The following is a 17,228-nucleotide window of genomic DNA, read 5'->3' on the forward strand; positions in this document are numbered from 1 at the left end:
TTTCTATGTGTAAACTACAAAGTAGTTACATTTTAAAATGCAAATGGGTTCCTAAAAGGACATGATGGTATCATTTCCTACAAGGGACATCAATTGGTACATTTTTAGTGTGGAAACCACTAAAATCAGTAGGTTTGATTTATAGTTAAACTATTTTAATAAGACATATTAACATAAAAGTGTTTCCTGCATATCCTTCTGTCACAGAGCTGGTTGTTAAACATTTACCAATATATTCCTTCAGGTCTTTGGTGGGAGTGAGATTATTTTGGGTGAGGGGCTTTTAGGTAGCTTTCAAAGAAGCAAGGAACCAACTTAAGTGGTTAACAAATACTATTAAATGATTACCAGTTCAAATTAACTTTTATGCAACCTGGGCTTCAAAGGCCAGGAGAACTGTGGAGTTAGAACAAGGTAACAAAAATGGATGCCAGGAAAATAATTTTCTGATTAGGAATGGTAGTTATGGGGACTGTAGACATACAGACGTGTATAGACATGAAGCAATCATAATTTCAATTTTTTCCTAGTTTACAGCAAGCTGCATGAAGAAGAAAGTAATTTCTCTCAGTGCAAAGAAGATTCAAAAGAACAACGAAAAGGAAGAAATTTAGAATTAAATGGGAAGGGCTTAAGAAAGTATATGAATGTCTTCTCTTCAGTAATCTGTAAATGTTTCGTTAAAAACTAAAGTGAATTAGCAAGGCCTTTTTGACCCAGAACTAATTTGAAGTCAACACCAAAAGAGCTTATTGTCTACTTGCTTTTGATTGTAATAAATAGACAAAATTAATTTTCTGACTGAACCTGGAAGAATAGGAGACTTCCATTAAATCATGAATTTTTTAACAAAAAATTCAAATGTATCTAAGAATTTGTAGGAATTTATATTTCTTTATATATTGCTATAAATTCAATTCAGTCATTTATAAGTTTATCATAGGTTTGATGATCATCCCTTCTCCCTGTCTGCTTTCAAAAGACCTAAAAAAATTACAATTTTCAATTCCTGATTTTTAATAGGAAAGATTTTAGCCTTCACAAATTCCTTTCTTTTAAAATAGTGCTGTGTGACTAAAATATATAATGGCAAAATTACATATGATAGGCTCAGTGCCTTGTGATGAAGGGAAGAGAGAAAATTAGAGGGGGGAAAAACAATAGATAGTTTTAAAAATATGCCTCCTCACCAGTCTTACTCCTTTCTCCTATAGGATCTCTATTCTACCCTACAATATTTTAAAAGGGACAGGATCCAAAATTTGTTCCTTTGTCGTTTTCCTTTCTTATGTTGAAATTATTGTTGTGTGATCATTCTAATATTTGCAACTAAGTTGTAATATTTTCCCATCCTTTGCATAGGTATGTTATGAGATAGTGGATAAAGTACTTTCTCAAATATTATTATAGATTTATATTTTTGAAAATCTGGCTTCTGAGTTGTATAATCAAAAATGACACCCCACCCACCCACCCACAAAAATATAGATAGGATACATAGAAATGCACTCCTTGAAAAGAATTTATTTTCTTATTTATTGAAATGACTTTTTTTAAAAGAAAAGGGAAAGGTGAATGTTGTATAATTTAGAAGAAGAAATGATAAAATGCATCTCTCTCCCTTCCTTACTTAAGTTGGGGATTAGGGAGAGATATGGTACAGTTCATGAATCATCAAACTTGGTTCATATGCCGGTTAGTTTAACTGAAATGTGTTTTCCTCCCCTGTTTCTTTTTAATAGTTTGTTATAAAGAATGGCTTATTAGACTAGGGGGAGGAGGGATATATTTGAAAAGGAAGATGATACAAAAACAAAAGTAGTAATAAAAGTTAATTTTTAAAAGAAATGGCTTTGTTCTTGCATCTGTTTCTCTATAAGTACATTATAATTGTATATTATGAAATGTCTATGCTACTTTGATATATCTTGTTACTATATTAATATGACTATTTCTATTTGTTCCATGAGAATGCATGAATAGTTTGGGGGAAGAAGGCTTCTTAGCAAAGCATTTTTTAAAATTATGATAGTTTGCTTTTTTGTGGAGCTTATTTTCATAATTAACACATATTAGAGTCAAATTCATCTATGTATTTTATGCTCACTGGAGTATACAAAATTTGACTTCTCAATGGGATGTTTGTGCAATAGCATTTCCACAATAGCCTCTGCACATTCTGGATAATGGAAATATTATGTTAATTGTATGTTCTGAACCACAGCATATATTAGATTTGCATTTTGTAGAGTATACACAAAGCTATATTTGTTTGATGGGAATCACCATGCCATACTGAAGTGTTGAACCTGCAGTCAGAAAGACCTGAGTTCACATAATTCCTAGCTGTGTTCTAAAGTCTGTGGTCTCTCTATGTCTTTCTGCCCACTTCAAATACATTTGTTTTTGCTAATGGTCTCTAAATTTCAGGGCCTTGTGTCAAAGCTTTTTGCCCTCTCCTAGTTTAAACTCTGAAGTTCAGTTGGCTCAATTTAATTAGTCAACTGCTGACTGAATTGGATCACAGTCATGGTCAATAATCTTGGGAAGTATGTACTTTATACTAGTTACTATGCAAGATGCTAGAAATACTAAAACAAACAGGACACAGCCCCTGCTCTCAAGAATCTTATATTCTGTTGAAGATACACATCTAAAAGATCATATATAGTGAATATGGAATAGTTTAAGGAGATGGGCCACTAAGGTTAGTGGCGGGATCATAAAGGTCTTCATGTAGAAGGCAGACTTTTGAAGAAAATAGGTAATATGAGAGTGAATTCTAGACATTGGTTATAACCAATAATTTGTGAAATTTAGAAACTAGAAATAATGTCTCTCATGTAAGAAACAGCAATGCCAGTTGATTGCCTTGTTAGATGTAGAAAGGAAGATAAGACATAATAAGGTTTGAAAAGTAGATTGGGGTTAGGTTGTAGAAGGGCTTTAATGAAGGAGTACATATTTGATCCCACAGTTAATATGGAGTCATTAAAGCTTGTTGAATAAGAGAGTGACATAATCAAACCTGCCTGCACCTTAGAAAAATCATTACAGCTCCATTCTGGTATGCATTTTATAGATGGATAGATAGATAGATATAGATGTATAGATATAGGTAGGTAGATAGATACAGATATAAATAGATTTAGAAGGAAGAACAAATACCTATATTTCCTAGCCCCATCAACTCTCCTTTAACAAGATCTATTCAACACCTGCTCACCATCTCACCAACTCATAGATACCTTGGTTTGGTTCCAGAAAGGCCAGCTCTTTTCCCATTATCCAATTCCTCTAAATACCCTGGCAAAAGTACCAAAGTAATCAGCCATTACTCATTTTTAGCTGTTCATGACATCCCCCGGGCAGTAGAAGACATGGCCCTTGTTTTCTTTCACTTACAAGCTCCACAGTGTCCTATTCTTCCCATAAATAAAAAGAATGCCCTTCCCCAAAGGAATGGAGATCACCAAATCTCCACATGCTCCAGGGGGAATAAATGTTCCCTGCCAGAAATAGTTCCCCCATTTCTTATTATCTTAGGAAGGTATTGGTCCACTATTAATGTTTGGTTTTGTTTGGTTGGCTGGATCAGTGAGTCTGTATAAGAAAAGGATCTGGTCACAGGAATTTTTAACTTGGAATTCATAAACTTTTAAAAATATATTTATAACTTTTTATATCTCAATGTAATTAATTTGCTTTATTATCTTGAGCATTTTGTATATTTTAAATAATATTTTTAAAATATATTCTGAGGAGTCAGTGGGTTTCACCAAGATACCAAAAGAATCCATGATATAAGATAGTAAGCTCTTGCTATCTATCTACTACTTTTTGAAGCTTTTTTTCCATTCTTTTTATTTCTTGCCTTCCTCTTAGAGGGTTGAGATGTGCTAATGGACACTCTAATTATTCCCTTAATCCTCTATGCAATTAGTGAAGAAGAATCTGGCAGATCCCGCACCTTCTTCTCATTTTGAGATGAACTTATAATTGGTTTCCTGTTATTAAAATGGAATCATGGGAGAGGGAAGTTTCAGACTTTCCTCTTGAAGTCTAATCTGGAGAAGAAACATTGCTTTCTATATCTCCTATCATGATGTACAGAGGAAAAGGAAGAGACGGAATATAGCATTAGCCACAATCAATCAATAAACATTTATTAAGCTCCTAATAAATGCCAAATTCTGTGCTACATTCTAGGGATACATAGACTCAAAACAGTTTCTGTCCTCTAGGAGCATATTACATTCTATCAGGTACATTCACAAACACATGTATCTGTAAAATCGATACAAGATAATTGGGATGAGGGACAGTGCTAAAAGCTGAGAAGCTCAGGAGAAAGTTAATAGAGAAAAAGGCACTTGAATTGAACTTTGAAGGAAATGACAGATTCTTACAAGTAGAAGTTGAAAAGGGAATGCATTCCCAAGCTTGAGGGGGGGCCGCAGAGGAGGGGCCAGTTAGCCAGTGCAAAGGTATGAAGAGAAATTGAGCATTATGTGTAAAGAACAAGAAGGTCAGTTATAATGTGTGTAAAATGTATTACAGATCTAGAAAAGTTGGTTGGACTCAGGCTGCAAAAGACTTTAAATGTAAAGCAGGAGTTTGTACCTACATATTCTAGAGTACCTAGGAAATACCATAGTATATAGGCTGCCAGTCCTGGAGTCAGGAGGATGTGAGTTCAAACCCAGATTCAGACACTTACTAGCTCTGTGAACCTGGGCAAGTCGCTTAATCTCGGGTGTCTCAATTTCCACCTCTGTCAAATGAGCTGGAGAAGAAGTGACAAAACACTCCAGTATCTTTTCCCCAAAAGAGTCAGGAAGAGTTGGATACAATTGAAACAAGTAAACAATGACTGATGATCAGCAAAGGAGATTTGGGGGAGTCAGACAAGGGGGAAGAGAAATGAGAAAAGTCATAAAAACCCAGAAAGGAGACAGCATAGAGGAGAGAACAAATACTGTGGAGAATTCAAAATCTGAACAAAACCAGTGGCCGTGTTACTCCAGGATCACCTACCTTGAGAATCTTACCATTACCAGTTAACTCTCTGCTGCATAAGTTCAGGACTCTTTTAACTGTCTGTACATGCTCCTCCATGTCTGATGTTTGTCCACATCTGTATCCAGAGACTTCCCTGACTTCCTTCAAGTTCCAGTGATAATCCCAACTTCTAGGAGAAGGCTTTCCTGAGCCCCCTTATGCCAATGCCTAATTTCTATTGATTATCTCCAATTTATCCTATATACATGATGCTTGTACACAGCTGATTTCATGTTGTCTCCTCCATTACACAGTGACTTCTGAGAGTGAATTATTTGCCTTTGTGTCCTTAACATTTAGTAGAATGGCTGGTACATAAATAGATGCCTAATAAATTCTTACTATCTGATCAACTGCGCAACAGATAGGCCCACTGCCTGACTAATAGAATACATCTATTGGATTTTAAACTGTTCCACAAGCCCATATAGGGTTCCATAACCTAATATGGAGGGTCACAAAATTATGATTTATTATCAGTAAATGTTTGATTTGTATGCGTATTTAATATCTCTATAAACCTGAACTCACATAAAAAATAATTCTCAAGCAAAAAAGGAGTTACAAATAGAAAAAGTTTAAGAAGCATGGATCTAGAAAAGAGTACCTGACAAACTATCCTTGAATTCTTCATTAAATACCTTCCTTAAATTGTTTAATAACATCCTTTCTTTCTAATTCCAAATGTCTGGACTCTTTAATGTATATGAGCAGTAATCTCCACCCCCTGCTTGGTACTTAGCATTAAAAATACAGTATGGAGTCTCCTCTGAGGAGGCCCAAACAGCCTAGAATTTCTCCTCAGATTGTTGATAATTCTTCAGCTATTCAGAGCTCTATGCTAATGAGGCCAAGGTCATGGGTTTGATCCCTTTTTGAATCAGGGACTTTTGCAGTTTCTTAGCTACAGGCTGTATGTCTCCCTGACCATCTTCCAAATGCTTTTTATTTGTTTCTAGGAAGGGAAAGCATATGGAAGAATCAGTGCAAAATTGTGATTATTACCAGGAAAATTGTACTGTACTGATAACAGTCTTGAACTTGATTTTCATTTCTGTACATTGTGATGATTGCTTTGGCATAGTGAGAAAAATAGATGGAAAAGGGAGAGATGAGAGTCAGGGAAACTGGTTAGGACACCATTAAAATAGACTAGCCATGAGGTGATGAAGGTTTGATCTAAGGTGCAAAGATAGTATTCAGTTTATTTTATCCAGTTTATTTTATAGACATGGAAACTCTGGCAAACAGGCTTAAGTGACTTGCCCAATGTCATATAGCTATTACATTTATGAAATCCAATTAGAACCCTGACTTCAAGTCTGGTGCTTTATATACTATGCCATCTAATCTTAATGATTCCAGGATTAGTCTATTCTGCCTCTCCTCTCTGCACCATAATGGTTCTGTCTCTGACTGCTCTAAGCATCTATCTCAACAGTATAGCCATAACAGGAACTTTGTACTGGGAACACAGTTAATGACTTTTCCTGGATGAAAGATAAGAAAATCATCAGGAAGAAGGATCTCCTAAAATGGAATGACAGAATCAACTTATAGAAAAAAGGAAGAGGAAGTGGATGCTCATCTCATAGGCATGGGAATCTTGTATCAGAAGTTAGCCTATCCAAAATTGAGAGGATGCCTATCAGCTGGGGAATGACCGCATAAGTTATGGTATGTGAAAGTAATGAAATATTATTATTCTATAAAAAATTAAGAACAGACTGATTTTAGAAAAGCTTGGGAAGCTTTACATGAACTAAATGCTGAGTGAGGCAAGCAGAACCAAGAAACACAGCAACAACAAAATTGTGTGATGATCAACTCTGATAAACTTGGATCTTCTTGGCAATCCAGTGATCCAAGGCAATTCCAATAAGCTTCAGATGGAAAATGTCATTCAAATCCAGGGAGAGAACTATGGAGACTGAATATGGACCAGTGCATGTTATTTTAACCAATTTTTCTCTTCTGTTTTTTTTTTCTTGTGGTTTTTCCCTTTTGGTCTGATTTTTTTTGTACAACATGATATGGAAATATGTTAAAAAAATGAATGTACATGTATAGCTTAAAAAGTAAAAATGTAAAACTATTTTAAAGAAGTTAAGCTATAATACACAAACTTGCTCAATCACAAAGATTAGACCCCTCTGAGAGAACTATAACTAGCAATTTTGTCTCCTGGGGCAAGTTCCACAAGACACCACCAGATACCACCTTCAAATCAATTTTTAAGTCATATTGTGAAAGGAAAATATAAATAACACAAGTGAGGAAAAGTAGCTAAGCTAGTTGTTCATAAGTAAAGATTATTAATATCTGGGATCTGTTAGTTTCCTATTTTTATGTCACTACTTTTGCTTAGCTATATGCTAAACTTCTCATAAGTAAATAGGTATTTCTAGGGGCTGAAAGAAAACAGTACTCTCTAACTTTTAATGCCATGGGGCAAGGCTCCATTTTTCCAACTCTAGTTATGATTCTATTCTCTGAAATGCTTCCTTAGATGCTATGATTCCTATCCCAAAGAAATGTGAGTCATTATATCCACCACCACCAAAATATACTAAATTGCCAAAGGCTCTGATTAAAAAAAAAAAAACACTACTTAATTCATAGGTCAAAATTACGGGGCTCTAACATCCTAAAAGGCTGGTTTAGTGTTTATAGCAGCAATGTATTATACCAGTCATTTTTATACACTTTATGGAGTCTCCACTTAAGCCAAACTAAATTATCATTCCCTGGTCTCTGAATCAGGGAATATTAGCACTTAAAGACACATTAGAGAAAGTCTTGTCTGACCTCTTCATTCTATGCATAAATCAAAGCCTGAGAAAATGAAGTTACTTGCTCAAGGCTATATAAACTAGCAAGTCATTGTGTCACGATTTGAACTCAAGCCTTTTCATTAAGACTAATAGAGCTGAACCCATACCTCAGTAAGAATCTCTCCTAGAATATCCTGACAAGAAATCCTGCATCCTCTGCTTAAAGATATCTAGTGATGAGGAACAGCTTTCCTGGGGTAACGTGTCTTACAATTAAAGGTTTGGGATAGGTCTTATGAAGTATTTTGACTTTTTATCAAGCCTGCTCAACAGCTTCTGACCACTGCTCCTAGTTATTGAACCTAGAATCAAAGGCCAGGGTTCTTTCCACTATTCCATGTTGCCCTCTCTAGTTCCTTTATATTCACAGAGGACAGTCTTGCCACATTCTCAATTCCATTCCACAAATCCCTGAAATGCCTTCTTCTCTCTTTCTTCATAGCCCAGTTCAGGTACCAACCTCTCTTCCAAGAAAGCTTCCTTAATTTCCTCCCATTGCTATTTCTCTCCTCCAATTTTCTAGGTTCTTTTGTCTGGCTCTCTCCTTTTTCCTTCACATTCCATCTTGTATCATTTTTATTTGTGTACATGTTCTATTTCCACTATAAGCTTAATAATAATTGCTAGCGTGTATGTAGTGCTTTAAGATTTGCAAAGTCCTTTACAATTCTCTCATTTGCTCCATGTAACTATACTGGGAATTGAATACTATTGTTACCCCCATTTTATAAATGAGGAAACTGAGGGAAACAAAGATGAAGTGACTTGCCCAGAGTCACAGTCACAAATGTTCAGTCTGAGGCAGAATGTGAACTCAGTATTCTATCCATTTTATCATCTAGCTGTTCCTTAAGAGTAGAAGCACCATATTGGTATCAATTTTGTATCCCCAGAGCCCTTCACCCAGGATTATGCACATAGTAGGTGCTTAATTAGTGTATGTTGGATGGAACAGAATTAGAATACAGCTAGAGTCTATATGTTTAACTTAGCTTCATTGAACGTTTTATTTTAAGCCAGTGCATAATTAGAGAGCCTGCCATGGAAATGAGCTGTTTTGTTTATTTATTATGTAAGTATGCCTTTTATTAAAACTACTTTGTGAAAATCTAATTGCCACTACAGTAATATAGCATAACAGTCCCTTACATAAATACATGATTATTATGTACAGTCACTTATCTGTGAACGAGTTCTGCTCCAACTTTCCTTAATTAAGGATACAAAAGGGCTCCTTCATCTTTGCATATTCCCTTGCTAGGACATTGATACTCATTATTTCCTAAGTCCAAACACTGAAGCTGTGTCAAGAATGCATCCATCACTAGATGGGTACTTAGAGTCAGCGGAATTTTCAACCCCGTCAGCAAATTCAGCAATTTGCCTTTTCTGGATATCTGACATGTGTTTTTATTGGTGAAGATCACTTTCAAACACCAAGATCATGAGAATGATTCCTTGGTTAGTCTCCTCAGCAGTCTAATGTAATGACAGTAATTAACAGCCTGTGATTAGCAGCCACTCCAGAAAGTGTTTGAATGTTAATTTGCTTCAACTAATATGCTGCACTTCTGTGTAATGAGATCTAGGGTATAGGTTCATAGGAAAAGCAAATTATTTTCCAGCATTTAATCATACAAATGATTCTTAGTTAATCACTTGAACAGTAAACCTCAATGTTCTAATAAGTGACATTTGTTTTTCTGTCATTCAATTTATTATGGTTTAGGCCAGGGCAAAAATACTATTTTTCTTAAGGGCAGAATGACTAATAGCCCACATGGTCATAGACCATTTCAAAATCAGGGTGCACAACAGGAAGGGGGAGGGTCAGTGGACATTACACTAAGAATCAAAATAGATGAGGTTTTTTTGTTTGGTTTGCTTCTTTAACTGAAATAAATCACTTACTGAGATATTTCTCAAATGTCACATCTGTAAAATGGGATGGACAATACTTTGCAGCTTATAGAAACATTCTGTAATCTAGTATTTACTGAATAATTTAATATTCTCACTTTGGAGGCTCAGGGAAGCTTGTTCTTTTAATAAAAGTTATTACCTAGAGAACAAATTATTCCGTTGATTTTGTAAAGAACTTACTATGTGTAATGGATAGAATACAGCTTCTTTCATTAAAAAAATCTTTATTAAGAAGTGCTCCAATTAATTAAAATGCTCTATACAAAACAAGTAAGATATGAAATAAAATTCCCTTTGGGAGTGACAACTGAAGAAATGGAATAGTTAGGAAAGATATGCTTTGATATACAGGTGGGTTGCATCATTGATATGAGAACTCCCTTGAAGCTTGCAACCCATCCATGTGTGCTCCTCTTCTGCAACCCTGGTCCATGTCTGCCCATGTATTTAATGCCCATTGCTGGGAACCTTCTTTAAGATTTCTTGACATCGTGAAGAAACCAAGGGAGTATGTACTTCATTCATTAGTTATTCCTTGCTCTCACTAAGTGATTGGCTCTCCTTTTCTGGTCATACATCTCTTGATAACATCTTTTACCATTCTTTTTATTCAACTGTCCCACCTTGTCACCATATCCCTACTATAACTCCTCATTGTTAAGGTGTGTAACCTACCTGTCCATTACCCTTTGGATGACCCACAACTTTAATCCTTTAAAAAAAACACAACAAATTCCTCATACCATATAACATTGTGGGGAAATCTGTAATGTTTAAAAGGTGGGCTTTTATATCAAGGAGAACCTGGAGATCATTAGAAGTTTTATGAAATTTCCCAAAGACAATCTGGCACTCCTTTTTCTGTTCAATTTTGAACTAAGTTCATTGTACATTTGTAGTGTATGCCCAATAAATATATAATATAAACATACATACCTATACTACATACATATAGTATGTTTTGCATATATATGTATACTTATACACTGTACACAAACTAATCCTTTGCATATATGTATATGTGTGCAAATATATGTGAATTTTTGTATTATATATGTATACACATAAAGTAAATGTATATATACACATACAATGTATTTATAAATATGAATGCATGTATAGAAATACATACACAAAGAAACGCAAAAACAGTCTCTGTCCTTGAGAAACTCACAATAGAATGGAGAAGACAAGTATGTGTGCATGTATGTATATGTGTGTATATATATACATACACTTGTAAATATACATGCTGATGTACTAATTCTATGAGCTGTCTAAAGAGAGACATTTAAACAAAAGTCTAAGTAGTAGATATAGGACTAGACTGTGAATAAGTAAATGAGTGAAATGACCAACTATGTTACATCTGATTGACCTTATGAGCAAATGATCGCCTATATAGTATTATGTCAGTGGTACCAGGCAGATCCACCCTGCCCCTAAACAGAGCCAGAGGACATGGCTTCCAATCCCAAGTGACTCCTGCTACTTACTTTTGTGGCCTGTGACAAGTCCCTTTCTTGCTTTGGATTTCAATTTTCTCAACCATAAATTATATTTAAGCCAGAGGAATTTCAAGGTCCCTTCTACTTCTAAACTCTATGACTCTGACTCAAATCTCACTATTAAGGATCACATTTCCTCCCTGTGGTTTTAGCTGAACAGAGAATTTGTCCCCAGTTAAATGTCAAAATTCCCTGGGAGAGAGAGAACACTGAAATCTTTTGTTATTACATGTCAAATGAAAATGAATTCCAGATTATTTCTTGAGAGCAGATTTTGATAGGGAGGAATATGGAAAGAACATGGAGTCACTGGGTGGCTTGGGGAAGGAGGGAACATTAGTATTATTGAGGAAATAAAGAATCCAGCAAGGGAGGATGAGATAGATAAGAACAAAATTCATTTATTTAATAGTTCTGCCTTCATAGTTTGCTTTGAGGTCCTGTCCTAAACTAAATCTCCAAACATTTGACACAGTGCCTAAAATCCTACCATTCTGCCAAGATTAACTTTTTTTCTGAGTCTTATGAGCTTTTTAGTCTCCAGGAGTTTTTTATTAAAGACAAATATCACAGGAAGGTTCATAAGTTAGCTACCACTCAGCCAAAAAAAGGGCTCTTACCTCGGGTCCACAGACCTCCAAGGAATCCATGAATAGATTTCAGAGGATTTATGAGCTTGAATGGGGGATAAATTATATATTTATTTTCACTAACATCTAACTGAAATTAACTATTTCCTTCAGTTATGAATATAACCAACAAACTAATATTCTGAGAAGAGATTTGCAAGTTTCACTAGATTAAAAAAAATTAAGAATATGTTGTTCAGCCAATAAGTCATGTCCAGCTTTTCCTGGCCCTGTCGACCATACTGTCTGTAAGGTTTTCTTGATAAAATTATCAGAGTGGTTTGCCATTTCCTTCTCCAGAAGACTAAGGCAAACATACCCTAAGTGGTTCTCCCAGAGTCAAACAGCTAGTAAGTAGCTAAGCCCATATTTGAACTCAGGTCCTCCTAATTCCAGGCTAGTGCCTTATTCAGTCTGCCATCTAACTGCCCCTGACCTGGATGCACTGAAAGCAATGCTTCTTGTCTAGGATTATAAACTCATCCTCACATGGTAGTAGAAAGATGGGCATCAAATATGTGGAAATCAGAGAGTGCTGAAGATATATTTCCATGCTTTTCAATCTTCCTGGGGTCAACCCTGTTATTTCATAAAGTATAATCTAACTCAGTGAACAATAAATGCCCACTAGGGACAATGTACAATGCCTGATACAAAGTATCATGTGGTTTCATCTGCTCATACAGGTAGTAGTCCATCCATGCCTTTTGATCCCATGCCAGTGATTTCCATGCCTTCAGGTTTATCCTCTATGAAGGACTTATCTTTAGAAAAGAATCCTTAGAAAAGGAAAGCTCAGTATGAGCTTTTCTTCTGCCAAAGAGGCCATGATATAGACACAAATATCAGTCAATAAACAATTATTAAGTGCGTACTGTGTACACATTAGCAGAGGTATTATGCTAAGTGTAGGGGATACAAAAAGGCAAAAAACCCTCCAATCTCTGCCCTTGAAAAGTTCACCAGACAATATGCCTTTGATGTTCTTGTACACTCTTTGCTTTTTCAAGTATAACGGACATATGATATTTGTTTCACCAAAATGTAGACTTTTTCCTTTATGAAACATACTCACCAATTTTGTTTGCCTGTGAGAGGAAGGATGAACAAAGCATAATTAGAAGAAGAGCTCCTTTTAGATAAATGAGAAGATTCTCCAAATGCTTCTGTTTATGGTTAAATCTTCCCAGAGACCATCAAATGAGGGGCAGAATAACTCAAAAGAAGTTGTCCCAATAATTCCTATAATCGTTCATTAAATCAATAGTAGGTGAATAACTGTTATATGCAAGGCTATAAAACTAATGAGATGAAATAGGACCAAAACTCTGTTCTCGATGGGTTTATTGTTTATAAAAGGGAATATGCCATAATAAATGGGAGAATATGGCACAGTGAGTAGAGTACTGGGCCTGGAGTCAAGAAGACTCATTTTTCTGAGTTCAGTTCTGGCCTCAGACACTTACTGGACCCTGGGCAATCACTTCTTTATCTCTAAAATAATCTGGAAAAGGAAATTGTAAACCCCATAAAAAGGGTCCAAAGCATTTGACATGATTGAAATGATTGAATAGCAAGAATATTCATGACACTGAAAGGCACTTTGGGGGAAAACCAAAGAAGTTCAAGGCATAAAAGGGATACAGGGGAGTTCTTTCTCTCAGGAGTTTATAATCTAGCTGAGAAAAGATATCATCATGGATAATTAAATAACAATTCATGATGATATTTTGTTAAGAATTGGAAAGCCTGATCCAAGCATGTGCTTTGTGAATTCAGAGAAGGACAAGATCAGTGTCAGCTGGAGAGAATATAGTAGAAGCAGGGCCTTGAAGTTGACCTTGATGCATGGAAAGAATTCAGATGAATTGCAGTGGAAGGAGAGGGGGCACAAATCCCAGAAAAAGAAAGGTGAATGACATGTTGGGGAAACTGTCTATCTGAGCCAAGATTAATATTGGGAAGGAACATTCTTGTATTATTAGAAAGAGAACTGAAATGTTGGAAGAGATGAGTGGGGAATCTTGAGAGATCAGAGAGGGCATAGTATTATACCAAGTATTCTAAAAGGTAAAATCTATTGACATCATTGTTGTTCTCCACTAAGATTTCTCAAGTACCAATATGCAGTGACGCCAAACAATTAGAGGGGCAAAGTGTGTTATTTACATTTAACTTACATGTTGTGATCTACACTAAGCATGTAACATGTTTTAAAGAAATTTCTAAGTTACCCTTTAATGTGGTTATTTGTTGGATTTTTTTTCTTTTCTATACTTTCATATATACATATATATATATGTATATATATATATATATATACATATATATATATGTATATATATATATATAAAAGCTTTCATCTTCATCTCCTTTGGGGAACTATAAGAAGGAATTCATGGCTATAACTGGACCAGATTTGTGTCTACCATCTCCTTGGTCACCATTTCTGCTCTCACTCCCCCACACAACCTGCCTGTGGCCCATCACCCACATTGTGTTTGCTCTCTGGTTACCGAAACTAACTGGCAAGGTGAATGTTTGGTTTCGATTTAGCAAATTGAAGCCTGCCAATATGGATAGAGATGTCTTTTTTTAGACTCCTTCACCCAGGAAAACCCAAGTCAAGAAGGTGACAGGGTCTAAAGTCAGCATTGTTGCAGATGGGGAAAAAATGAAGGGAATGGATTCTAATCTAATTGTAAATGTATTGGATTTTTTTCAAAGTGAATTCAGAAAATGCTCATCACTCCATGCAGGGAATACCATATAGAATCACAAAGCAGTGCTACAAGACCTAGTGACAGCAGTATATTTTTACATCCCAATGCACAAAGAAAAGGCAATAAAAAATCTGTTGGATGAAAAAAAATGGAAAGGAATAATTTAGAAGGATTTTTAAGTCAGAAAAATAACATTTGACACATGAGTGAGAGAAATCACCACGTCATGCTCATGGCAAGCACAGATGGTACTTTGTCACTTAATGGTCTTACATTGACCCATCAGAAAAGGAGGATTTTCCAAGTGGGCCTGAATTTTTACAGCCAAACATGTGTTGAATTTCTGGTTAATTTCCCCTTCTGTTACTACTTTTCATTGTCCTTTGTCTGTTGGGATGTTGTTCCTTCACTTTTCCTTCTAATCCCAATCTGCTTCATCTGGTTTCCAAATTGCTTACTCTCCTCCACAACCACCCCCATCCCAACACCCTTTTAAAAGTAATAAGCCACCTGGGTTCAATACTAGTTAGGCACCAAGCCCCATTTTTAAAAAAAATCAAATGTCAAAATAAATAATCAGGTAAGTATTTGGTATAATTAATTGACTTGGTGATTCTTTATGATTTTCTCTAGACATTCCAAGGGAAATCCCTCTTTAGAATCTGCTTTTGGATGGCCACGCTGATGTATGGCTCATTCTGCCCTTTGTAAGATTTTCTTACAAGCCTGCAGCACCATCCACTTGCAGCAGCCCCAGCACGACCAGGAGAATCACTAGTGATGTTCTGTAAATGCCAGCCAAAATCTATCTGCAAGAACATCTGCTCAACAGTGCAAAACTGATGTAATTACCAACCATCATCTTTTATCCTCCTGCTGGGGCAACTGCTCCAAAGCATGACTTTTTGCCCTGAGCTAACAAGATCCAGAAACTCACTGTTATGTACAAAACCTGCCACTGAAAAACTCATGTAGCTTCAACACAAATTAGAACACAGCCTCTCAAGTACAAGGGTAACAAATATCCCAGTGCCATAGGGTCTCCTGGAATCCTTCTCAAACCCCCATGTGTCTTTTCTCTCTCACTGTTCCAACCTCACCCCCGCCCCCTTCCCAACAGCTTGTTTTGCCTTCAGCATGAACTGTCTTTGGAATACTATGTTATGAGAGGAAAAATAAAATCTGTTTCTACTAGGATATCAATGGCACTATTTAATGGGAAACTATTAAAATAAATAATGAAATGTTGAAAGATTACATTATAATCAAAGTTTATGAATAAAGCCTGGCAATTGGGAATTTTCAAGTTCACTCAGCATTATATCGGGTGAATTTAAGTATGTCACTTCAATTTGGGGGTTTCAATTTATGATTCAATGCAGTAGAGCTAATGATTCTAAACTACAGAATATAAAATACATAAAAGTTTAAAAAAAACAAAAAAAAAATTTTAAAGTGCTATATTAGTTAGATACAGATATAGATTTTTTTTTATTAATCATTTTCCATTCATGTCTCATTTTGGAGTTTTCTTGGGAAAAAAAAACACTAGATGTTTACCATCTTCTCCAGCTTACTTTACAGTTGAAGAACTGAGGCAAACATGGTAAAGTGACTTGCCCAGGATCACAACAGCTGAAGCCAGATTTGAACTCAGGAAAGAGAATCTTACTGGTTCTAACTGAGCACGTTAGCTGTCACACACACACACACACACACACACACACACACACACACACACAGACAATGTCCCAAAACTATTAGTGAAACTTTACACTTGAATAATTTCGTAAGTATAAATGCTACAAATATAAAAATGCCATTGGAAAGTTTTGTTATTTAAATTTTTTATGCTTATTTAACTTGGAGAATTTTGATTTTTAGTTTTAATTTTAATAAGATGGGACACCTTATTATTATGCATTATGTGTGACAGTTTCTGGGTGACATTTTGTCAGACATCTGGATCGGTACAGGAAGTTTACTTGTTTATCTCCCTTGCCCACCTCTATCTCCAGAAGATATTTTTCTTTTGAGGTCACATCAAATTTGCTGTGTATATATGCATTAAAACTCATTCTTTGGATATCTTAAGGCAAAGATTATAAATGAAATCCTTTCAGTCACTGAGAAGCAGCTGATTAAAGCAGATTAGAGTGATATATAATGCAAAATGATAGCCATGTTGAATTTTCCTAATATCAATGTTTGCCTTAGTTACATCATCTGTGAAATGGAATAATAATAGCACCTATCTCCCAGTTGTGAGAATTAAATGAAATAATAATTATACAATGCTTAGCATAGCACCTAGCATATACGAAGAGCCATCTAAACATTATCTATTGTTATTATTAGCTATTACCCTATCTATGTATGAATTTATACATATACAACATATATATGTATATATGCACATGTGAATGTATAAGTATGTATAATATGTATGTGCATTTTTGTGGATGTGTATATTATTTGTTAAAAATGCTGTACTAGTAGTCATTAGTAGTCACTAAAATCTAGTCTACATTCTCTAATTTGCCATAAGAG

This window comes from Sminthopsis crassicaudata, chromosome 3 (assembly GCF_048593235.1).
Source record: "Sminthopsis crassicaudata isolate SCR6 chromosome 3, ASM4859323v1, whole genome shotgun sequence".
Taxonomy (NCBI): Eukaryota; Metazoa; Chordata; class Mammalia; order Dasyuromorphia; family Dasyuridae; genus Sminthopsis; species Sminthopsis crassicaudata.